This window comes from Narcine bancroftii, chromosome 9 (genome assembly GCF_036971445.1).
Source record: "Narcine bancroftii isolate sNarBan1 chromosome 9, sNarBan1.hap1, whole genome shotgun sequence".
Classification (NCBI taxonomy): domain Eukaryota; kingdom Metazoa; phylum Chordata; class Chondrichthyes; order Torpediniformes; family Narcinidae; genus Narcine; species Narcine bancroftii.
Window position 1 is genome coordinate 109,430,319 of NC_091477.1, and position 23,743 is coordinate 109,454,061.

Below are 23,743 nucleotides of genomic sequence, written 5' to 3' on the forward strand. Positions count from 1 at the left end.
AGGAAATGCCGGGACAGTGAGTCCTTTAACACAGCAAGCCGGCTTCCCAGAACAAAAGAGACAGGACATCGCATTCCTTTCTCATTTGGACATGGCAACAACTGCTCGCCCTTTTACATTCACCCTGCTTCGCCTCTGATATAACTTCGCTTGGCAGACAAAGGACGGGTCTGAAATGAGCCCCCAAACTGCTTTCATTGCATTTATACAGGTAGGTGAGGCATATTAAAGGCAGATTATGCCCAGCTTGAAGTATCAGTGTAAAAATGGTAATGGTCTTTGATGAAGCCCACATGGTTCTTAGGTCATCATGAAACTGTATTTGCAGTTTTGAGGGGAACCCAGTCTCGGCAATAATTGTCTCTCCAATCACCTTCACTGTGTCTTTCGGTGTACCAGAATTATTATTTTTCTGCAATTTTTACTTTGTATTGACACAAGTTGAAAATGCCCTGCTTATTCATAATTGACATACCGGAATAGGTAAGCCAGTGCTGACGTTCCACAGGAAATCTCCCCATTCTCATTTGCAACAAGTTCTTGAACGATCATCCACCAAGTTAAGAGTTCACAGGATGCACTGAGTTGAGCTTAATGTTGCTGAGGGCCTTCCCCACATCCCTCTGACATAAATATTTTAGATGACCCAATGTTGTCTGAGGTTTGTGGTGCAGGATGCCAGAGAATGGAGCCTGCACCCAAATTCTAAATTTGGAGCATAGCATTTTCTCAAGATCATAATGCAGCTTTCATTGAGAGTTTTCAATCCAATGTTGGATAGATTAACAGAAAAAGTATTGAACAACCTTTCCCCAATCCTGGTTGTGGACATAACTTTTTGCTTACTGCTTAACAACCTCAGTATTACACTTAATCTGTCTCAGATTGATATATCTTATAAAAATAGAAATCTTGACATGCAGACAACATTCTATGATCTGGAATTATCAGCTTCAGCTGTACACACAGGCCCACATCCTACCACACTATGAAATGTGGCCACAGATTCGCAACAAGTAAGGAGAAACTTTCAAAGGATTTTGTCTTGTGTCAAAAGGCTTGTCATGCAGTGTATAATGTTGTTCTGTCAGATGCCTTATAACATTGTCCCAGGAGGTTAAAATGTTTGTCAGGCAAGTGATGAATGAGTTATGCATCATGTTACAATGAACCAAAACCACTAATTTGCACAAAGTGTACAGATCAGGGGTTCTTCAATAAAGAAGTCATTAAGATAGTTTGCGGATCTCCGTTTACCAAAGAAAGAACAAAATGGGAAGAGAATGAGCCAACATTGCTGACAACAACCTGACAGAGTTTATTAGGGAGAACATGCTTCTATTAAATACCAGACTTATTTTCCATAATTATTACATTACCGTATGGCAGGCAGGCTTAAAAAAATTACATTGAAATATCATTTTTAATTACAGGACACAAACATGGCAACACTTCTTTGATTCCATTTTCAGATTTTAAAATGATTTATCCCCAATAGTTGATGATTTTTTTTTCTTTAATTGGTCAGGATAAAAAAAAAGATTTGTTCCAAAGAGGAGAGTAGAGACTCAGGATCCTTAACAACATTTTCCACATTAGTTTCTTTTTAGTGTCTGGATGCTATATTCAATTCACAAATTCCATTGAACACTTTGGGATTAAACAGAATTGGCATTCGAAAGCCTTAATGATGTTACACGATGTTGGTCTGATCTATTTGTCTTTATTTTCAGCAATTTTAGACTGGTACATGTCTGTGTTGGTGGTAGCTAATTGCTGTAATTGTTATTTGTGTTGGTCTGAGTCTCCCGGCGGTTTTTACAGTAACTAGTTTGCTTTTACCATGGTTCTATTAAAGGCAACTTTCATCTTTCAGATGTTGATTGATCCATGGATCATTTATAATAGCTTCTATTTTGACTTGACAGTGCTATATTTATTTCCTAACTTAGCTGATCATTGGATTGGCAGCTACGCTTGGCAAAAATCATGGACCTGACTTGAATGCTCCAGAAATTAAGGACCAGTCTCAAAGTCACTGCTCAATGCAACATAAGAATAAAAAACACTCCTGTATATTGCTAAATTTATCTGGCTATAAAAGTACCTGATATGGAACTAAAAAAGAATTATAACTGAATCTGTTCACTAAAATAAAATTCTGTTCACTTTCTAATAGACCCCTGAATGAATTCACATGAGGAAAATAATGCTGCTGCTTTCTGCTTTGATCTCCCTCTTCTGTTTTCACTGCTATAAAACATTTGGTTGTCTTACTCACCACATGAACTTCATCACAACACTTTAATTCATGTGAATTGAGCTTGAACTTAATTGGCTACGGCAAAATTGGTTCCCGCCCCCCCCCCCCCACTTTATGTGATGGCAGGAAGTACCTGTTGACCAATAGTGACATGTAGGGATTGTGATAGTACAGACCTATCACCAGTGTACATAGTTACAGTATCTAGACTGTGCTTACAGCGATTGGCTGAGAGCTAAGCCACGCCTACTGTCTGGGCCTTAAAGGGTTGTGTCCCTAGCCAGGTCGGATCATTCCGGACTGGTCGGCCACCTGTGAAGAGCTCCGGTCTTTTGCTAATAAAAGCCTTGGTTTGGATCAACAAGTCTTTGGTTCTTCTGATGAGCTCTACAGGGATAAAGCAATCAGAGACAGGCTGCCATTTGATATCACCAGGAAATGGCCAACCAGAGATTCCCATCCTACTGGTCAGTCAAAACACAACACTACCCTCTTCACAGATTCTGATCCTATTGGCAAAATAAAGTTAAATTTTAGTTTTCAGTTATGATTTAAATCCTTAAAGAAATCTCTTTGCTCACCTTTTTGGTCCGATAATAATGGAGTTTACCTCAATGCTCAGATTCCATCTTAGAATCTCAGAATCAAGATTCCAGACTTCTCATATGGTGAATTTAATCTTTTGTTTCAAGATTGAAATGTAAAGCAACTATTATACCACAGAATTCTTCTAAAATCTGATTCTCTTGGAAATAGTTTGAATGATCCAGTTTTAGATTTAGAACAATTTGGGTAATTGCTTCGAGATTGAAGTTTAAGTGCTTGGGCCCTGGGTCTAATTCCACAAGGTTGAATTCACCAAGCATCCCACTTAAGGAAGCATGGTTAGTGTAGAAGTTAGCACAATGTCTTTTCAGTGCAAGCGATCGGGACTGGGGCTCAAATACTGCGCTATCTGTATGGAGTTTGTATTCTCCCCATGTCTGCATGGGGTTTTTTCAGGGGCTCTGGTTTTCTCCCACCATTCAAAACTTACATGGGGTGTAGGTTAATTTGGTGTAAATTGGGCTGCATGGACTCAAGGGCCAAAATGGCCTGTTACCGTGCTGCATGTTTAAATTTAAATGTTAAATCTAAATTTAACATTTAAATTTAAGGTTTGGACTTGACTACATGAGAGACCAGGTTCCAGTGTTGGAACTGCTGGGCAGGCTTGAAAACTAAATAAATAATGACTTGTGCTGCATTTGGCAAAGAGCGAAAGAAACCACACACCAACACCCCCAGCTTCTGTGAGTTCAATGTGGCCCCATCCTAGTTGCAATTAAACACCCAGTTCACAAGAACGACTTGTGGAAACAATGTACTTTAAGTTGGGGTGGGGTGGGGAAGAGGGGGAAAAATAGATTATTTACAGTTTGGTTTGTATTTAATGAAGAATCACAAACCTGTGACAAATTCAAATGTTATCTGACCAAGTCATTTATCACATCTGCTAATGCTCACCTTCATCTGATGCAGGTGGCTAGAGTTAAAGATGTGGAACCCGGAACTTGCCTGTAACAGGCTACAATAGAATGGTTTGATTGTCAAGTGCATCCCAATATAGTTAGGTTGTTCTAGTTTTTCTTTCTGTTCTTAACATCTATTACATGTTAGGGCAGACTCCATGGGCTGAATGGCCTATTTCTGTGTCTATGTTTTTCATGATGTTTCACAATTTAAAAATATATAATCATTCTAGTGTCAAAATCCATCCATGACTGAATTCTAAAGGTCATTCAGATTTTTAAACCATTTTTGAAAAGTGTGTATTAAACATATTGATAGGTAGAAGCTGTCAACCAGAGGGCCCATGAAACAATGAAATCCTCATTACAGAATCACTGCATGTTTACAGGGTAAAAGAAGGCTATTCAGCTTGTCAAGTTCATACTCAGTGTATGCAGGAACACACCAGCTTGCATCATTTCCAGCGCTATCAATACAATTCGGTAAAAGTCCGTTCAGATACATTCAAACAAAAGCTGGAGAAGTATCAGTCAAATCTGCCTTCGCTAATAATTCTACCATCTATTTCAGACTCCAAATAATCATCAGGTAAAAAGGATATTTTCCTTGAATTCTTATTTAAATAACTTTCATTTTATGCCACCGAGTTCTTGACCATTTCTATTGGATAGATACCTGGATAGAATAGGATAGGTTTCGAGAGATGTGGGCCAAATGGAGGCTGCTGGAACATTTTGGTTGGCACAAGCAAGTGGCACCAAAGAGTCTGTCACCACACTGTATGACCTCTCTATCTGCATTCTTCATGGATTTCAATACAACTATCAGATTATTTAATAACCTCCTCTGTCCCAGGAGAATAACCCTTGCCTCTCCACACTATCCACATAATTGAAATCCCTCATCCTGGAATCATCTTGATAAATCTCTTCTGCCTCCTCTCTGTGATCTTTGCATCTTTCTTAAAATGTGCCACCCATAACAAACCACAATAATCCAATTGTGGGGTTATCTGTTATCAAAAAAAAAAATCACCAGACCTTAAGCAGACATATATTTCTTTTTATGAAGTCCAAATCGCATATATTTTAACCACGCTCTCAACGTCTCCTTTCACTCTCAATCAACTGTGCACTTATACTCACCAAACTGTTTGCATTGCGCCCTCCAGTTAATATTCCCTAATTCTTCCAACAAAAATCCTGACCAAAGTAAATGTGGGAAAATGGTGGAAATAAGTAGCATATAGTGCACAGTTTGGCCATCAGCAGGTCACCTGCTTTGAGCCTTCCACAGGGAGCCTAACGAATTTAGCCCCCGTTAACCCGTTTTCCAATCAATGACATTGTGACAAGTCAATAAATGAACCATTTGCCTGGCCTTGCCCTATCTTTCTTCACAACTTTTATAAAATTAATAATAAATAAACAATTGATAAAGGATCAATTATTATTAGTGGTGGAATAGAGATTCAAAAATGTTAATGATTCTGTTTATACAGAAGTATTTCCTGTTATTCTGAAATGCCTAGCCCAATTTGTAGGCAATGATTCTTGGACCTAAACATCTCAACTAGTAAAAATTGTTTCTGATTGCCCAGTCTCCCGAACATCTCCCAAACTTCGAGTCAAGTCATCCCTCATCTTCTAAATTCAAGGGAATACAATCTTCTTTTGTGTCACTTGAATCTGTCCAATTTAACCATTGGAATTATGGTGTCATTTAGATACATCTGTGTTGCATTCCATCTCATCCTTCCTAAGATAATATGTTCAGAACTATTGATTCCAGGTGTACTCCAAATGAAACATTGTGGGATAAATTCTGTTCACTTGTTCTTCAGTATAGAGGCAGATATTTCATTAACACTCTGAGTATGTTTTTTTAATCTGTCCTTGACACCGTCATACATCTTCCAAGTCTCTTTGGAACTTCTAATTTTTCACCATTTAAAAAAAAATATTCTATTCTTTGTAGAATTATACCTAATAACATCTGTGGATGACTAACTGAAATATTGAAAGAATGACAAATAAAATGAGTAGTGTCTCAAGTAGATATAATTAATACTTTGAACATGTACCTTAAAAATGAAAGATACTTAGTTTTTAAAAAAATAAAGACTAGCACACTGAACAACCAAGAGAATATCTAATAAAATATGTGTCCATTTAGATTTTACCTTTTATCCCTATTATATAAATATAATCCAGAGGAGATAATTTGGAAGCTATGAAGGACCAAGGAACTAGAAAAATATTGACACCATATGACCAAAAATGAAATGATATGAACTTCTATCTTTGTAAGATGCAATTATGAGAAACCTTTATCCCATCTTGTACTGATAATAATTTCCATGTGCATGAATATTTGACATAATGGAATGAAAATAAATGGAAGAATAGCTTCTGAAATTTACACCTAAATGTTATAAAACAGAATGTATGATGAGCTTATCATTCATAGTTGAGGGTGGTAATATAATGCAGATAGATTATTAAATTCAGAATATTAAAATCATCAATACTGATACAATTCATAAAACCCTTATTGAATTTCTGATCACTAAGGTCAAAATGCATATCTCTTGACTCATCAACCAATTTTATTTAAGAGATTTTTTTGGAAATGTAAGAACTGTTTAATTTTTTTTCGAAGTTTACAACACAGTAGAAGTAGGTTCCGGTTATTGAAACCTGTGCTGTTCAATTACATCCAATTAACCTACAACCCTATATGTTTTGGAGGATGGGAGGAAACCTGGGGAAAACCCACACAGGTTCAGGGGGAGAATGTACAAACTCCTTACAGACAGTGCTGGATTCGAAACTGGGTCACTGGTGCTATGACAAGATTGTGCTAACCTTGACATGAACTGTAATGCCCTTATATACATAGGCTGTTTAATAGTGCTGCTTGCAGGTTCTAGTTGTAGATAATGCCTCTGCAGACATTCAAAATTCCTCAATTAACATTTTTTTTATTGTTGTTGGAAAAAATGAGGGACAGAAGCTGAGCTGAAATGAAAAGGATATCATTGCAAATGGGAATAAATATCATGTCTTACCATAAAATTCAATCCATTTTGATGAAGTTGGAAAATATCCAAATTTTACTCTCATTCCTGACGTTCTTTTATTGGCCACATTTTCATATTGACCCATAGTCTATTAGAAGGTGATAACAAGAACCTTAATTTCTTACCTTTGTTACCTGGAAACAATTACGGGACTGAAATCTTCATTAAGATGTTTCATTTATTTGAACAACACAAAACAGAAGAAAGGATGAAAACAGACTAATTTAAACCTAATTTGACTCAATAATGGTTGAGATCCAATGAAAGTACTCAATTAAATCAAGGCCACACATAATGGTTATAATTCAAAACTATTTGGGCTAAATAGTTTTGAGGACAGCTGCCTCAAGACTAGTGAATTGACTTTTGGAGAGTCCAGGCACCAGATGACCATTGAGCCCACACTCAGCACGAGATGTTTGAGAAGCAAAAGGTCCACATTCAATTTTCAAGCCAACCAGTGCATCTGGCAGTCCCTAATCACCAATATGATGTGAATTATCTGATTGGACAAGTACAACCCGACAAACCACCTGAGAATGCTTGAAAACTTGAATGTGGACCTTTAGCTTCTCACACATCTCTTTCTGAGTGTGGGAAAGCTGATTTGCCAGCAGGAACAACAAAATTTTTATGAGTGATTAGAGCCCTGTGGCAAGGAGAGTCCTAGGTGATTGGAAATCCCCATCTTGATTCAATACTCATCAACCTTCACAGCAGTTATCCTTTCTTTGTCCTTCAGTATTGCATACTAAAGATAATGGCCCACGAATACCATGGATGTGACCTGTAATGTAAATTCTGATGATATTGCTGTAGTAAAATGGAATAAAAAAAATGAAAAAATAAAAACAAATTTACTGTAATAATGCTTTGCATTCAAAAAGAAAAAAATTGTAATATTTTATTTTAAAGTTGAGGGCTTTGGGAAGTAGACAGCATGTAGTTTGGGAATTTACCACTGTTCACAGTGAGTGAGCCTTGCAGGAAACAAGAGTTAGGGCAAAGAAACCTGAAAATGTACAGCGTCTCCATTGAGAAAGTATCAAGGTTACAAAAAGGTGGAACGTGGCCAATGTATTTATTGACACTTATGCATGTTTATGTGTGATTCTGTGATCATAATCTCCTATTAAAACTCCTGGGTGGAGTGGGATTAAACTGGAACACTTTGACCTTTGGAATATGTGATGGTGGTTTTTATGGGATCTGCTGATCTTTATAACGGAAGTAAAAACCTCATATGACAACATTCTTCTTTGGCAAATATTGTGGTCCAGGTTTCTCAGGAATGAGCTGTCTTTTATAATTGAATTCATCTGCAGATGCCCGGCCCAGGGGAATTTCAGATTATGTCCAGCACGATGTGAGTGATCCTTTATGTTTCTTAAAAAAAAAACCCTTAAAATTCAAGAAGGCCCAGTGAACAAAACGGGTCATATTTGGTCCACAAAAATGCACAGCTCTCACATCAATCTAGTCATCAGTGAAATGATGAATAGTTCTATGGTGACTGTTAAAGTTATTTTCATTTGTTTAAAACTGCTCTGATCAAATTGGCACTGACAAAAAAAGCTTACTTTTTTGTGATAAACTCTTTCAACGGTATTACTCAAGCGGCCCAGACACAAATAAAAGTTTTAATAGAATTATTTTAACAAGCCAATACCCTAAACATTACCCCTTTACACAGCTTTACGGTAAATTTTACATTCAGTAATATTTAAATGATATGAGTGGAGTATCTTGAGAAAACAACCCAGAAAATAGCCTCAATTTGGGCACAGTTTATTGTTGAAAGCCAGGAACCTTGGTGCAATCTGTCAGTCTAGGACATAAAGATATAGTTGATGCTGATACAATTACATTAAAAGGTGTGAAGGTAAATTATTGGGACAATAATTGTGAAGGGAAGGTCACGCCTCACAAGCCTACATGAGTTTTTTGAGGAGGTAACAAAATAAATTGATGAGGGTAAGGCAAGAGATGTCGTCTATATGGATTTTAGCAAAGCATTTGACAAGGACTCCAAGAGAGACTCATTCAGAAATTCATGGGGATGGGATCCATGGAACCTTGCCTGTATGGATAACAAATTGGCTTGCAGGTAGAAAGCAGAAAGTCGTAGTGGAAGAAAAGTATTTGGCCTGGAGGTCAGTGACTAGTGGAGTACCACGGGGATCTGTTCTGGGACCTCTACTCTTTGTGATTTCTATAAATGACTGGAATGAAGAAGGAGGTTAGTAATTTTGCAGATGATACAAAGCTTGGAGGAGTTGTGGATAGAGCTGAGGTTATCAAAGGTTACAAAAGGATATAGACAGGATGCAGAGTTGGGCAGAGAAGTGGCAGATGGAGTTCAAGCTGGATAAATGTGAGGTGATGCATTTTGGAAGTACAAACCAGAATGCTGAATGCAGGGTTAATAGTCAGTTACTTAAGAATGTGGGTGAATAGAGGAACCTTAGGGTCCAAATCCATACATCCCTCAAGGTCGACGTTACCTGGATTGGAAAATAAGTCTTGAGGCAAGGTTAGCAGAGCTGGGACTTTTCTTTTTGGAGCATAGAAGGATGAGAGATGACTTAATGGAAGTCTACAAGATTACAAGAGGCATAGATATTGCCAGTGCCTATTTCCAAGGGCAGGAATAACAAACTCCAAAGGACATATGTACAAAGTGAAGGGAAAAAGTTTAGGGGAGACATCAGGGGTAAGTCTTTCTATGCAGAGAGTTGTGGGTGCCTGGAATACCTTGCCAGGGATGGTGGTGGAGGCTGTAACTTTAGAGGCATTTAAGAGACTCAGACAGGCACACGGAAGGAGGAAAAATAGAGGGTTACGGGGTAAGGAGGCTTTAGTACTTCATGTTTAAGGAATATATGGGTTGGCACAACATTGAGGGCCGAAGGGCCGGTACTGTGTTGTAGTGTTCTAAAACATGAAATGAAATTCATGCATTTCAATATGGATGTAATTGATACTGAATTGAGTTGCCCTGGAGTTTATAACTGAGAATCCTTGAAGATATAATCGAGAAATTATTTGTGAATCTGCCATGTTGGTTATGAATTCACTGTTGATTCATTTTGTTGAACTTTCCAGGCATTTTTATTTATTTATTATTTCTTTCTATCATTTTGAAAGTCCACATTAAACAAAAAATCTATTCTGAAATATTACATGTGAAATGCAGACAGAGGTTTATGCTGCTTGTGAAGTATATCAATGTTGGGGAAATAAGCTGCCAATTCAGGAACAATAAATTCTGAATTCCAAGGCTTTTGCTCTGCAGATTTCCAAACAGTTTTAGAGCTTGGGTGAGTCTGCCCTATAGGTAACAGAAAATCATTTTCAATGTATTAGTTTGAAGTCGATTAAAACTTAGATTCTAGAGTTATCAAGCAAATGTTCTGACTGATTATCATTCTCCAATAGAGTATTCTGAGCTAAGTGACCCTGAATATATTCATTAATAACTGATCATCACTTGTAAACTTCCTTTCAGATAAGATTAATAACATCTTTCATTGAACTTAAATGACTGCTTTTCAGAAACACTTCACCATTCAGTTCTATTTTAAAGATCATTTGGCTTTCTGTCTGCCCATAGTTAACACATAAGGTGATTGCCAATAACTCACTTCGATTAGGTGATAAAAAGTGGACATCACAGTATGAGTATTACAGGAACAAAACTTTTGCTATAAATGTAATCCATTTTAATGCGCCACAAACCTCTAAGTTCACACTATGGAAGTCAAAATAGAACATCTGATTGGCACTCTCTTCAACAAACCAGAATGTGAATTTCCTCCCACCATTGTGCAGTAGCTGAAGCGTGCACCATCGAGAGCATGCACTATTGTAATTTGCTGAGGCCACTCTGACCCACAGCTCCACTATCAAGAAGGTTAAGGACAGCAGCTTCAGGGGAGCACCACTACCTGCATTTTCTCCTTCAAGACACATGTCATTCTGATTTAGAAATATATTGGGCATCGGCCATGATTTCACTCCTGACTCACCATCCTATGGAAATACCTACACCAGAAAGGATTACAGTGGTATAAAAAGGCTGTTCATTGCTAACTTCTCTAGGGTGGCTTGGGAAACCTTGGCAAACTTTTACAGATGAGTTGAGGAAAGTATGCTGACTGGCTGCATCATGGCCTAGTACCGGGGCACCAATGCCTCTGAGTGGAAAACCCTGCAAAAGATAGCGGACTCAGCCTATAGCATCACAGGCAACACTCTCCCCACCATTGAGAAAATCTACATAGAACGCTGCCATTGGAGAGCAGCAGCAATCATCAAGGTTCCACACCACCCAGCACACTCTCTGTTCTCGCTGCTGCCATCAGGAAAGAGGTATAGATGCAACAAGACTCACACTACCAGGTTCAGGAACAGTTGCTACCCCTCCACCATCAGAGTCCTCAATGACAAACTCAATCAGGGGCTCATTTAAAGATTCTTACTTCGCACATTATTATTGAATAAATTGTTTTTTTTATTTTCTGTATTGCACAGCTTGTTTGCACTTCCTTCTTTATATTTCTCTCTTTTGTATACATATATTTTCTTGAGTACGTTCTTTTTCTGCACGACTGGTAAGTAAAATTCTGCCTCGCCCTCAGGTAAAGAATCTCAGTGCTGTACGTGTTGTAATGTGTGAACTCTGACAATAAATCTGAACTTTGAAAGCTGGCCTTGCTATGGATGCACATATCCCGAAAAATCAATTAAAAAAATTTAAAACAATTTAAACATTTTTGCCACACATAAAGGGCTGGATGAATGCAACGGATCAGGTAGCCTCCAAGGAAGGCAACAGATTGTCGGCGTTTCGGGCTGAAACCCTTCATCAGGACTGGCATGAAAGAGGGCAGAAGCCCCAGTAAAAGGGAGGAGGGCCAGGAAAGAACACGAGCTGGCTCGTGAAAGGTGAGTACAGAGGAAGAGGAAAGAAGGAAGGTGGGAAAGAATGGGGATAATGTCAGAAACGAGGAGGTGAATGGATAAAAAGGCAGAGGGCTAAGGAAGATGTGCTCTGATTGGAAAGGACAGTAGTTGATGAGGCAAAGTGATCATTTTTCCTCTATTGCCACTTCAGTTTTGTCTGATAGGTATTTTTGTTTGCAGTGCTATGAAGTTTAAATAGACTTGCTCTCCTGCTGACGAAAAGGCAGTTTATTTGTTTTCATACATCATGTGGAGATGATGGACAAAAAATTATTCCTTTGGTAGCATTGAAATACCGCAGTAAGTTTTAATAGATGGGAAATTGCTGATGGGGTTAAGGTAATAAATGACTGGCACTGATTTACGCTGAGGATAATACATGAGTGGCAGTGAGTTACACCAACGATAAGAAACAGAGAGTACTAAATTACACTGATGAATTGAGATAACTGCCAGTAAGGTACCTGCAAGATTATAGGCAGCTATTAGTGAGTTACCTTTTGGAATGAATTGCAGATAGGGTCAGAGTTAGTTCCTTGCAATCGTCATAAACATTCATGGGGAGCTCAAGAGGGTTATTTAGGAAGAATAAACTGCTTCCTGTGAGTTGCATGTTAGATAAATTATGATAGTTCATTTGCAATCTATAAGATAGGATATCAGTTGCAATGGGTTTGCAGACTAAAAAAAGAGCAACCATTCCTCGAGAGCTACCCTCTGTATAATGTTGCTGCAGTTGACATTTGCACGCATTCTCTGAAATATGTACAAGTCTGCGCAGATTCCAAACAACCTAACATGATTTTTTTCTTCATTTAGAAATAAGGTTTAAACTCCAGTGAATGCTCACATCTATGAATTGGCCTGGGTCATTTAACAGCTCTTTTTTTGGATGGCGATATCAGTTCTTCTACAGTACTTTTACAAACAGTTAGATAGATTATGGCGATTCCATTCAGGCACTGTTTGAGGAGGATCAAAAATTTAGACAAGGGTGGAATGTCCTTGGGATTACACTCCCATCCTCCTGGGGCCAAATGCTTCCTCTACTGTTCTTCACCCACAATCCAGACATACTCTCTCCCATATCATCTAATCAAGGAGGCTTTGATCTGGGGATCATGGGTGCCCAGATTCATTTTGCACCTGCTTGTAAGTCGCACACAATTCAGTTTGAAGCATATTAATACTAAAATAAAAGCTATTCCAAAAAGGGACATGATTTTTAATTTTAAAAAGCTGCCTTTGAAGAGATGTACCTTACACCATTCACACACCTGAAGGTAAAGTTTGTGTGACGTGCATATAATTCCAGCGTGGCGTGATGAGGACTGTAAGTTCAGATATCTCATTTTTGATGTCCAAATTATTCTAAATGCAATAACTCTGACTTAACTCAGCTGGGCAGGATTCACCCTGCCTTTAAGGTCCAACTGGTTTAAAGGCTCAGACGTGGCTATTCTCTCAGTGGAGGATGAGACCGAGCCCCACTGATCTTTGTCAATTCACCGTGATGAATGATCAGATCACTGGGTGAAAAGTTCAGCCTCCTCTATAACCTCTTGCACCCAGACATTTTCCCATGCCATGATCAGAGAAATCAGTGAGAGGGAACAAGAAGTGAATGGAAAAGTAATGAACTCACATGAGATCACCAGTGCATATTATCTCTTTCTGCTGCTCTTCCTTTTGATTTCCAACTGCCAAAAGGCAAAGCTGCAATCTGGCAGTCTAATCCAAACACTGACGCTGCTGAAGCTCAGACTCACAGTTTTAAAGCATTATCGCCTCCAGTCTTTCGAAATGTAGCCACTAATCACCACAGCACCAACATCACTTATTGGTTTCTGGAGACTGACTGCCATTTCACCTCATTGAGCATGAAAATAAATAAAAGCAAAATTTATATCAACTATCAATAATTATCAATTATCATCACTACTTTATTTATGTGTGTAATAGTTGAGTTTTGTAGACCAATTTTGAGGGTAAAATTTAGGAGGTTGACTATTATATGCATACCTCGGTAAGCACCTGCATTATTTGAGGTGGGCGGCTGGCCAGAACCTTGTGGTAAATCTGTGTTCGGGGCATCGGCAGCTCAGATGGGTAGGCGGGCAGCTGGGTCCGGGTGGTAAATCTGTGTTTTGCGGGCATTGGGAGCTCAGATGGGTGGGCAGGCAACTGGGACTGGGTGGTAAGTCCGCATATGGAGCGTGAGGAGCTGGGATGAATGGGCGGGCAACAGGACCTAGGCATGAATCTACGGTTGGAGCATGGGGAGCTTGGATGGGTGGGTGGCTGGCTGGGATCGGGGTGTAAGTCAACGTTGGGGTTGTTGGGAACTCGGATGGGTGAGTGGGTGGGACCTGGAAAGCGTCCACAGTCAGGGCATCGGGTGGTCTGGTGGGCGGGAGTTGACTTTTCCATATGATATATGGAAAATACCAGACTTTTGGGCCAAAAATACAGAGTTGACTTTTACATGGTATTGCATATTACAGGATATAAAACAATAGCTAATTTGCAAATATTGAGCTCCAAAAAACAGTAATATAGTTATGGGTAATAAAGTCAGAGTTTGTCCTCATTCACATGCATGGAACATCCATATATTACTCATTATTCCATCATTCCGACATTTCTTCCACAAAGTGGAGAACAAGCATTAAAGCTACTAATAATGACCAAGGTTTAGTTTATTTGCCTGCCCTCCTTTCAAATCATATCACAGGATCTTTTACAGCCCTTAAACAAGGTAGAGAGGATTTTAACATTTTTTTTCAAAATATTCCCCCTTATATTCAACTGTGGGGTAGTATTTTGTTATTATCCTGGGAAATTAATGTAGATTGTCAGGCTTAAGTCTCTGGTGTGGGCCTTGAATATTCTGACACAAAGTGAAGATTCCACTACTGAGCCAAGAGGAGAGCGAAAAATATAATTTTCAGGGAGAAATTAAAATGGGGTTACCTCTCCAATTCTTTGTCCTTCGTCCATATTTTCCGCTTTATCCAGAGACCCATCTGAAGTAGCCACATGAATGCTGTGGCTGTGAGGGCAATGAGAGGCTGGTTATCTTGTGGTGATTGACCAACCTTCTCCCACCTCAGAACCTTTCCACCATCAATAAGACACAGTCAGCAGAGTGATGGAATATTCGAACACTTACTTGGATGTGTTCTAACAGTAATCGAGATGCTTAATTATCAATCGCTATAAGTATTTACTCTCATCATGTCTGCAGTGTATGCATCATCACACTGATGTCACTGGCCCAGACTCCTCTGATGGCAGTTCCCAAACCTGTGATCTCTGCTATCAAAGACAAGGGCAACAGTCACACTGCAGTCACCTGCAGATTTCTTATTAATTGCTATCAACCCAATTTAGAAACATATTACAGTACTGTTCTTGTAACATTGGTGGGATAAAATTCTTTATCTACTCAACAACATTCTCTCAACATCTCTCCCATTCATTCTTTAAGATAACTGGAAAATGGCTTGCAGTTGAACTAACAACAAAGGTGCTGAAGTTACAGTGCTAGCCAACTTTTTGCTCTCCAGCCTTATTCCAAACAGACCACTTATGGAACCTAACACACACCTTTTTGAACCCCAGAGGGCTGTTACTCAAATGACAACATCTCCAAAGTGGTAGCAGATTTAAAGAAATATTACTGTTTACAAACCAATGTTACTTGTGAAGCAAATATTACATTTTTCTTTTCACAATGAAAGGGAAGAAACTGAAAAGACAATAATTCAATAAATTATCTTGTCTCTGCACGTTTATTTTGCTGGAGTCCTTCAGATACTGGGATAAATGGATGGCTCGTCCCAAACTGATTTTAACTTGTTGCTGTCTTTGTGAGGTCTGTTGTTGAGCTGTGGTGTTCTTTGTAGGGAATATTCTGAATCCTTTTGTAACCCTGTATCTAACTATGTCAAGTAGGCCTCTTCTGCAGTCTTTCTACAGTGGCAGTCATTTCTCTGATATGGGTTGTCTTCTTTGGTCAAGACCTCCATTATTCTGAGATATGAGGTGTTGTTTGACACTTCTTCATTCTGCCACATACAGTGTAAATCTGATGTATGGTTAGCTTAGTGGTTGGTGCAAAGCTGTTACAGTGCCATCGATTGGGACCGGGGTTTGAATACCGCATTGTCTGTAAGGAGTTTGTATGTTCTCCCCCCTGTCTGCGTGGGTTTTCTCTAGGGGCTCTGTTTTCCTCCTACTATTTGAAACATATCAGGATTGTAGGTTAATTCCGCGGCATGGGCTGGTGGACTGAAATTGCCTGTTACTGTGCTAAATATCTAAATTTAAATTAAAACATTTAAATTTACATTTCATCCTCACAGCTTCTCTGACACACAGTGATGGTAATTTTATGGCACACCTGCTGTGCCACCTTCTTCTTTGAGTAACCTTCTCACCTTCTACATCTCTGGTTCGAACAGTCTTTCTGTCACTGGAAGCCAGTTCCCAGTTTATTTGATTGTGAGAGTCTCCACAGGACTGCTTTCTGTTCCTTGGTCAGGGATATTGCCGACAGCTAAGATGCTTAAAAATGTGTCACCTTCAGTTATTCATGGCCTCCTTCACAATGTTCTCCATCAGGCACCTTGTGGAAAGGTTGCTGACAATATAATCCAACAGCCATTTTTCTGACTACTTTAAATATTTGTCTGTTCTTGTAACATTGTAATCATTACACACCTAGCAGAACTGTTCTTTGAGTTGGTGAAAGACCATGGAAAAATTAATAGTTTGTAAGGAACTTAAAAAATAATTAACTATTTGCAGAAACATTTCAATTTCTGAACAAAGTGGTTCTGCATTATCCTGCAACTGAAATAGTCTGAAGATTTTCCCTTTTTTTTTCCTTTCTGGAGGGCTTCAGATTTGGCATCTATCCCTGGTCACCCTATCTTTTATCAGTAGAAACTTTTTTCTTGCTCTATGGAGGAAAGCATTTATTTCAAGCTGTCCTTTGTAGCCATTTCTTCTTTTACATGAATGTATGGTCTGAGAACATGTTCAGCCTTGGCCTGAGCTTCTTTCTGTACCATCTAAATTATTTCTTTCATTTGCTGGTTAGGAAAAATAAGGAGACTTAACATCAGATTTCTGGATCAAACGATTCCCTTGATGAGTACATGAAGAGTAGGAGTATACTTAAGATGGGAGTTAGCAGGGCAAAAAGAGGACTCGAGATGGAGAGCAGGGCAGGATAGAGGAGAATCCCAAGAGATTCTACTAGTATATTAAGAGTGACAAGGGAGAGAATTGGTCCTGTTAAAGAACATCAGAACTGTCTTTCCGTGGAGCACAGTCAGGCCCTTCTGCCCTTGATATTGTGCCCACGGATATATCCCTTCCTAAAAATCTTAACCCTCCCTACCTCATAACCCTCTATTTTTCTTTCATCCACGTGTCTGTCTAAGGGTCTCTTAAATTTCCCAATATTTCAGCTTATATCACCATCCCCAGCAAGGCATTCGAGTCCCCCACAACTCTGTAAATAAAAAACCTGATGTCTCATCTAAACTCCCTTCCCTTAACTTTGTACTTATGTCATCTGGTGTTTGCTGATCCTGGCCTGGGAAACAGGTGCTGGCTGTCCATCCTATCTAAGCCTCTCATAATCTTGTAGACTTTTATTAAGTCTCTTCATTCTTCTGCACTCCAAAATAAAAAGTCCCAGCTCTGCTAACCTTGCATTATAAGACCTGTTTCCCAATCCAGGGAAATCTGGATTGAAAAGTTATAATCCACCATGGCTGTTGGAAAATTTAATTAATTATTGATAAATAATTCTGGAATTAAAATAAAAACTCTTTTCATTATGAAAAGACAACTACAAAACAAATAGATTATCCGTAAAGCCTCCTGGCTCTCCAATATCCTTTTTGGAAGGTAACCTGTCACCCACGTCCAATCTGTCTGTTCTGTTGTTTCAGATGTACCAACGCTGTTGACTTTAACTGCCTTATGAAACAGTCTGGTAATAAATAGATAATAAATAGTGGCCTTTCCAGCCACATCCACAACTCCAGAACAAATAAATTAAAAAAAATTCTGAGCAGGACGTGGTCTGGAGCCTGATTCAGCAAGTCAACAAATAAAAGAGATGTCAGTTACTATGTGTTTGCAGGCATGGGGTTGATTAAGTATCCGAATACCGTCCTGGCCCATCTGAATGGGACATGTGAGCCAAAAAGTTAGCTGACTAAGAAGGATGTGGAATGGTGCTGAATGGATGTCAAACACATCAAGTTGACAGGGGCAATCAAGTTCTCCTGTGATACTCTGGTTTAAAAAAAAAGAGCTGATAGCACACACAACAATGTGCTTTGGAACAATGTTTTGCAGTAGGATCTGCTTAAAGCATAGGCAGGTAGAACTTTAACTGATCTGGAGATGTGTCATATACAAATTAAGGTAGAGCTACTGAATGTGATGTTTGGATAGAGAAATTTCACCTTGACCTATGTAAGGTAAAACATCATGAGATGGGAATGTGTAAGGAGTTACCCTGTACAGGGCTGTAACAAGATGTGAATGCATCCTTGTACTTACAAGATAAGAGAGACATTGATGGATTGAGAGGCAGGAAGCTAGCAGGGAAAGGATAGCAACAGTTTTAGTCATTGGACAAGTAATGATATGATGATGTTCTAAGCACGTATCCAAGGGTATAAAAAATCACCATTTTGCTGATAACGGCAGAATGCATTCTCCGACTAACATGGTTAGTTGCAAGTGTTACAATCCGGTAATAAAGAACAAAGAACCCTGATTTCGACTCAGTCTGGTGTTTGTCTCACTCATTCATGAACAAAGCAGACCTAACACATACAAGAGAGATCTGTATTCATCTCATTCACGGAGATCATTGCTATTAAACTGCTCCATGGATAACCAAAGAGATTTCAGAGAATGCATAAGGCAGAGAAGTTGGAGCAGTGCTGACAACAGTATGCACATACCCAACATTCTTAGTCAAGCTTATCTCAAGCATACAAGAAATGCCAAAGGTGCACAGCTTCAAACATATTCCAATCACTCAGCCTCCACTGCTTCAATGGGCAGCGAATTCCATAGATTCACCAATCTCTTGGAAAAGCAGTTCCTCCTCATCACCTTCCTAAATCTACGACCCTGAATTTTGAGTCTACGTTCCTTAGTTCAGGTTTTTCCAACCAGTGGAAACAACTCACCTTCCTGAATCTTATCCATGCCTTTCATAATTTTGTATGTTTCTGTAAGATCCATTCTCATTTTTCTAAATGTCCAGTGTGTACTGTCCCAGATAACTCAATCTCTCACGAATCTAATTAAATTTTTTCAGAAGGTGATGAAAGAAATTAATAAGGGTAGGGCAATAGATGTGGTCTACATAGATTTTATCAAGGCATTTGACAAGGTCCCCCATAAGAGACTCATCCAGAAAAACATGAGTCAGGTGATCAGTGGAAAAGTAGCTATATGGATAAAAAATTGGCTTGTAGGGAAAAAGCAGAAAGTAATAGTAGAGGAAAAGTATTATGCCTGGATGTCTTGAGGGGTACTGCAGGATCTGGGACCCCTTGTGATTTTTATAAATAACTTGGATGAAGAGGGAGATGGATAGGTCAGTAAGTTTGCAGATGACACAAAGGTTGGAGGAGTTATGGGTGGAGCTGAAAGTTGTCTAAGGTTACAAGAGGATATAGACAGGATGCAGGGTTGGGCAGGAGAGAGTCAGATGGATTTCAATCTGGATAAGTGTGAGGTGATACATTTTGGAAGGACTAACCAGAAAGGTGAGTACAGGGTTAATGACTGATGACTTAAGAGTGTGGATGAACAAAGGGACCTTGGAGTGTAAATCCATACATCCCGCAAGATTGCCATATAGATTGATAGGATACTTAAAAGGCCTATGGAATGCTAGGATTCATTAATAGGGGGATTGAATTCAGGAGTAGAGAGGTCATGTTCCAACACTACAAATCTTTTGTAAGACCACACTTAGAATATTGTGTTCAGTTCTGGTCACCTCATTATAGGAAGGATATGGAAGCTATGGAGAGGGTGCAGAGGAGATTTACCAGGACCATGTCCTGCTCAGAATTTTTTAAAATTTATTTGTTCTGGAGTTGTGGATGTGGCTGGAAAGGCCACTATTTATTATCTATTTATTACCAGACTGTTTCATAAGGCAGTTAAAGTCAACAGCGTTGGTACATCTGAAACAACAGAACAGACAGATTGGATGTGGGTGACAGGTTACCTTCCAAAAAGGATATTGGAGAGCCAGGAGACTTTACGGATAATCTATTTGTTTTGTAGTTGTAATGAAATTAATTTGTAGTTGTAAGAAATTAATAAGGGTAGGGCAATAGATGTGGTCTACATAGATTTTATCAAGGCATTTTGTAATGAAAAGAGTTTTTATTTTAATTCCAGAGTTATTTATCAATAATTAATTAAATTTTCCAACAGCCATGGTGGATTATAACTTTTCAAACATTTTGCAGAGCGCAAAATAAAGATCGGGAAAAAAACAGGAATAGAGACTGCAATATAAACCATTTTATAGAATCAATATTTGCTGTTCTGAAGCTTAACTTACCTGGATAGCTAGGAAAACAGAGCTTCTCACTGTATCTCAGTACATGTGACAAAAAAATATTCTATTCAATTCTTTCAAACTTTACAAAATCAAAACTAAGAAGGACAGACTGGGCCAATTCCCATGGAGTAAACGAAGACCCTCTCTCAATATTGATCATGAAATAATGCCGTAAGAAGTCTAAATATTCAGCTCTCACCAAAAAGGTGGTGTTAAACATTAAATGAATGAATAATAGTTGAAGAAAATCAGTATTGTGAGGGTGCTACAAAAAAGATAAGTCTATGCTTTGAACTTGAGAATCTCCTCTCCATGGTCAATGCTTTCAATGTGTGATTGTGAGTTTGACCATAAGATATAGGAGCAGATATTGGCCATTTACCCATCTAGTCTGTTCTGCCATAAACATCATCTGGACTTTTTTTTCTTTTTAAACCTTCTTGAGTCTTCTCCTGGTTCACACACCATTAAATTGTTCTGTTGTCCACATTTTTTCTTATACTAAGCTAGTTCGCACTTCACCCTGACCTCTCTGACCTACATCAACTCCTAGTTTAATAACATCTTAAATTTAAAATTCTCACCTTTCTTTTCAAGCCCTTCAAGTGCTTGCAACCTTTTCTATATCATACCCTACATTCGTTCTTTCCATTCCTGCACACTGCTCACTCATTTCTCCGTTGTTCATTTATTCCTGCCACGGTCAACAGGTATTCAATTGACTTTTCCCTATTTCTGGGAATTGAAACTGTAAATCATTTGGTTTGTTACCATTATGGGATCATTAAAAACCTTTATTTACTAAAATTTCGGTAATCGCTTCTAAAATTTCTGAATATCTGAAATTTTGTTTGATTATGGTCCTGTGAAGTGCTCCTGTTAAAATTGGCACATAAATGCAAACTGTTGTTTCTTGCATTTTTTTTAACTCACTCACTTAATTATAAGCTCTGCACTTACAGTGTGTGTGCGACTTTCCTGTCATGGTCTGAGTTCCCAATTTACAAAGCTGCTACAAGATTTCACCTCTCAATGTGTGAAGTTCCTGGTTTAAGACTTAGTTTGGAAGCCCACAGGTTTGTGTTAGGTATCGGGTTCCCCATTTCATAGGGTTGTTTAAATTGTTATTGATGGGATCAGTTTCACATACACGCCACCACAGGTCAGGTCACAGATGAGAAGGGACAGTTATTGATCCTCTTGATATCTTTCCCGGCACCAAGGCAATGTCATTTATTTCCACAAGACGTGCTTGCTGGGTATTTTTATAAGTATACAAAAAAAAATTCTATGAATTGCAGATACAATTAACCAGTGTATAAACTGTTGTCCAAAAGCCAATTTAATCACACAGCAATTCAACTGTAACACTCATAGGCAGAAGGGAAACAGAGATTATCCAGACCAGCAGATGCCTGCAACATGGCACTGTCTCTAGAAACATTTGGCAACTGATTGAGTGTGGCTGGGCACTAAATCCAGGATAATTAGGGAATATTTTACACTTAAACCAGGAGTTTATACTTAATTGTTATGTTAGGTTTGGGAATTCTGTGCAATGGGATAGGACAGGAAGTGTCTGGTCGATGAAGTGCTACCCTGGGAGCTGGTCAGAGGTTTTCTAGGTCTGCCATTTTGAAAGTAACAAAGCTTAAAGCAATATTTCAAGTTGTGCCTATGATATATTAACATTTAAAGGGCCAGGTAAGATTTGTTACAAAGTCTAGTCTGGCTTATATGTGACCAACAAGAGGACTTACTCATTTTGAACAATTGTTAATTAATTATAACCCACTTGTGAGAAACATCTGTATTCCCTAAACACTGGGAGATAATGGGATTGGGGAGAAGAGCTGGAAAAAGCTAAGGCAATCAGCAAAGTTAATGACATGAGCCTGGGGCCAGGAAGCAGCTTCAGTGACCCCAGTAGCTGAGCCCCAGTCTGAGGTCAGAGACACGAATCTTCAGATACATCCATCACAAAGCCAGGGCACTTAGCCTCCATTCCCAAGGTCAGCTCGAGTAGGGAAGCTGGAGGTGGGGTCAGGGGGTAGAAGTGAAAGGTCATGCTGTACTTCACGCAGATGATGCTGACTATTTGTTTTAAAAACATTAACATGGAAACTTTTTTTTTCCAATGCAGAAATAAAGCAATTTTATGAGCCAGGGGACAATGTTTGTATTTCATAATGACTGCAGTCACACTTCTTACATCCAGATCTAAAAAGAAACATTTGTTAAATTCCAAGGGCTCAGGAGTAAATCAGTGTTATTTATGCCTGTCTTGTTTTGTTTAGTAAGAATTCATATTAAAAGTTGATGGATTCCTTGTTGCACTGGGGATATAGAAAATGTAATTAGCCTGTATGTAACTTCAAACACTGTAATACTGTAGTGCTCCATGGGTTAATGTGTTAGCAACAGGAAAGCTACTCTATGTAGAGCTTATATCAACATTATGAATGGACATTTTTTACTTATGGGTGGCTTAAATGGATCTTTTGAAAGCTAATATTGCAGAGTTAATAATGAATGCTGAGGAATATTCAGTATTTAATATATTTGGTTTAATAAAGTAATGTTATTGCCAAATAGCAATACCTAAAATATAAGAGATGGGAGAGGTAGTGTGTCATTTGGCCATTCATGCCTACTGTTCCCAGGATCATGACTGATTTTATTCTGTTCCATTCTTCATATCGCTTTGTTCTTCTAAGAGATGTATATCCCTTAGTTCTTCTTGTATCCAGATACATATTGATTTGGTTTGAAATTAACTCACTGACGTCTTCTCGACTTGACAATTACAAAGATTCACCAGAAGAAATGTTTCCGTGCCAAAGTCCTGAATGGATTATTCCTTATTCTGAGTCCCTGGCCCCTGGTTCCAAACTCCACACCCAAGGAAGACATCTACCATCCCACACCTTTAGGAATTTTTAAAGTATTTCTTCTCATTCTGCTTAACACCTTGGCCATCCCTGGATCCAGTCTGGTGAAGCTTCACTGCATTCCATTTCTATACAATGAGACCAGAGCTGTACGCAATCCACCAAGTACAGTTCCATATAATCTGAAAAAATTGCATTTGGGACATCTCTTCGACATTCAAAACCTAATACAACAAATGCCATCATAAGAACTATGGCAAGTGAACGTTGGCTTTCAAAGATTTGTGTACAAAATCCTGTGTGCAAGTTATATCTGCATGTTCTACTAAGTCTATGATGTTACTTGGTAATATTCTGAGTATAAAGAACTCCCCATCTTCACAATTCTGATAAAATTGGTTAAC

The 23,743-nt window shown here is 38.7% G+C and overlaps 1 protein-coding gene and 1 long non-coding RNA gene across 13 annotated transcripts in view; both read right to left on the reverse strand.

Annotated features, from left to right (window-relative positions):
* The window catches only part of LOC138742621 (uncharacterized), a 116,069-nt gene extending 113,728 nt beyond the window's left edge, over positions 1-2,341 (reverse strand). The window contains exon 1 of one of the 2 annotated variants that reach the window (XR_011344286.1): positions 2,282-2,340. This is a non-coding gene — a long non-coding RNA (uncharacterized lncRNA). Of the gene's footprint in view, positions 1-2,281 lie in introns of both variants that reach the window. The other variant, XR_011344287.1, reaches the window with a different exon arrangement.
* The window catches only part of mecom (MDS1 and EVI1 complex locus), a 637,277-nt gene that overhangs the window by 322,422 nt on the left and 291,112 nt on the right, over positions 1-23,743 (reverse strand). The window lies entirely within an intron of this gene.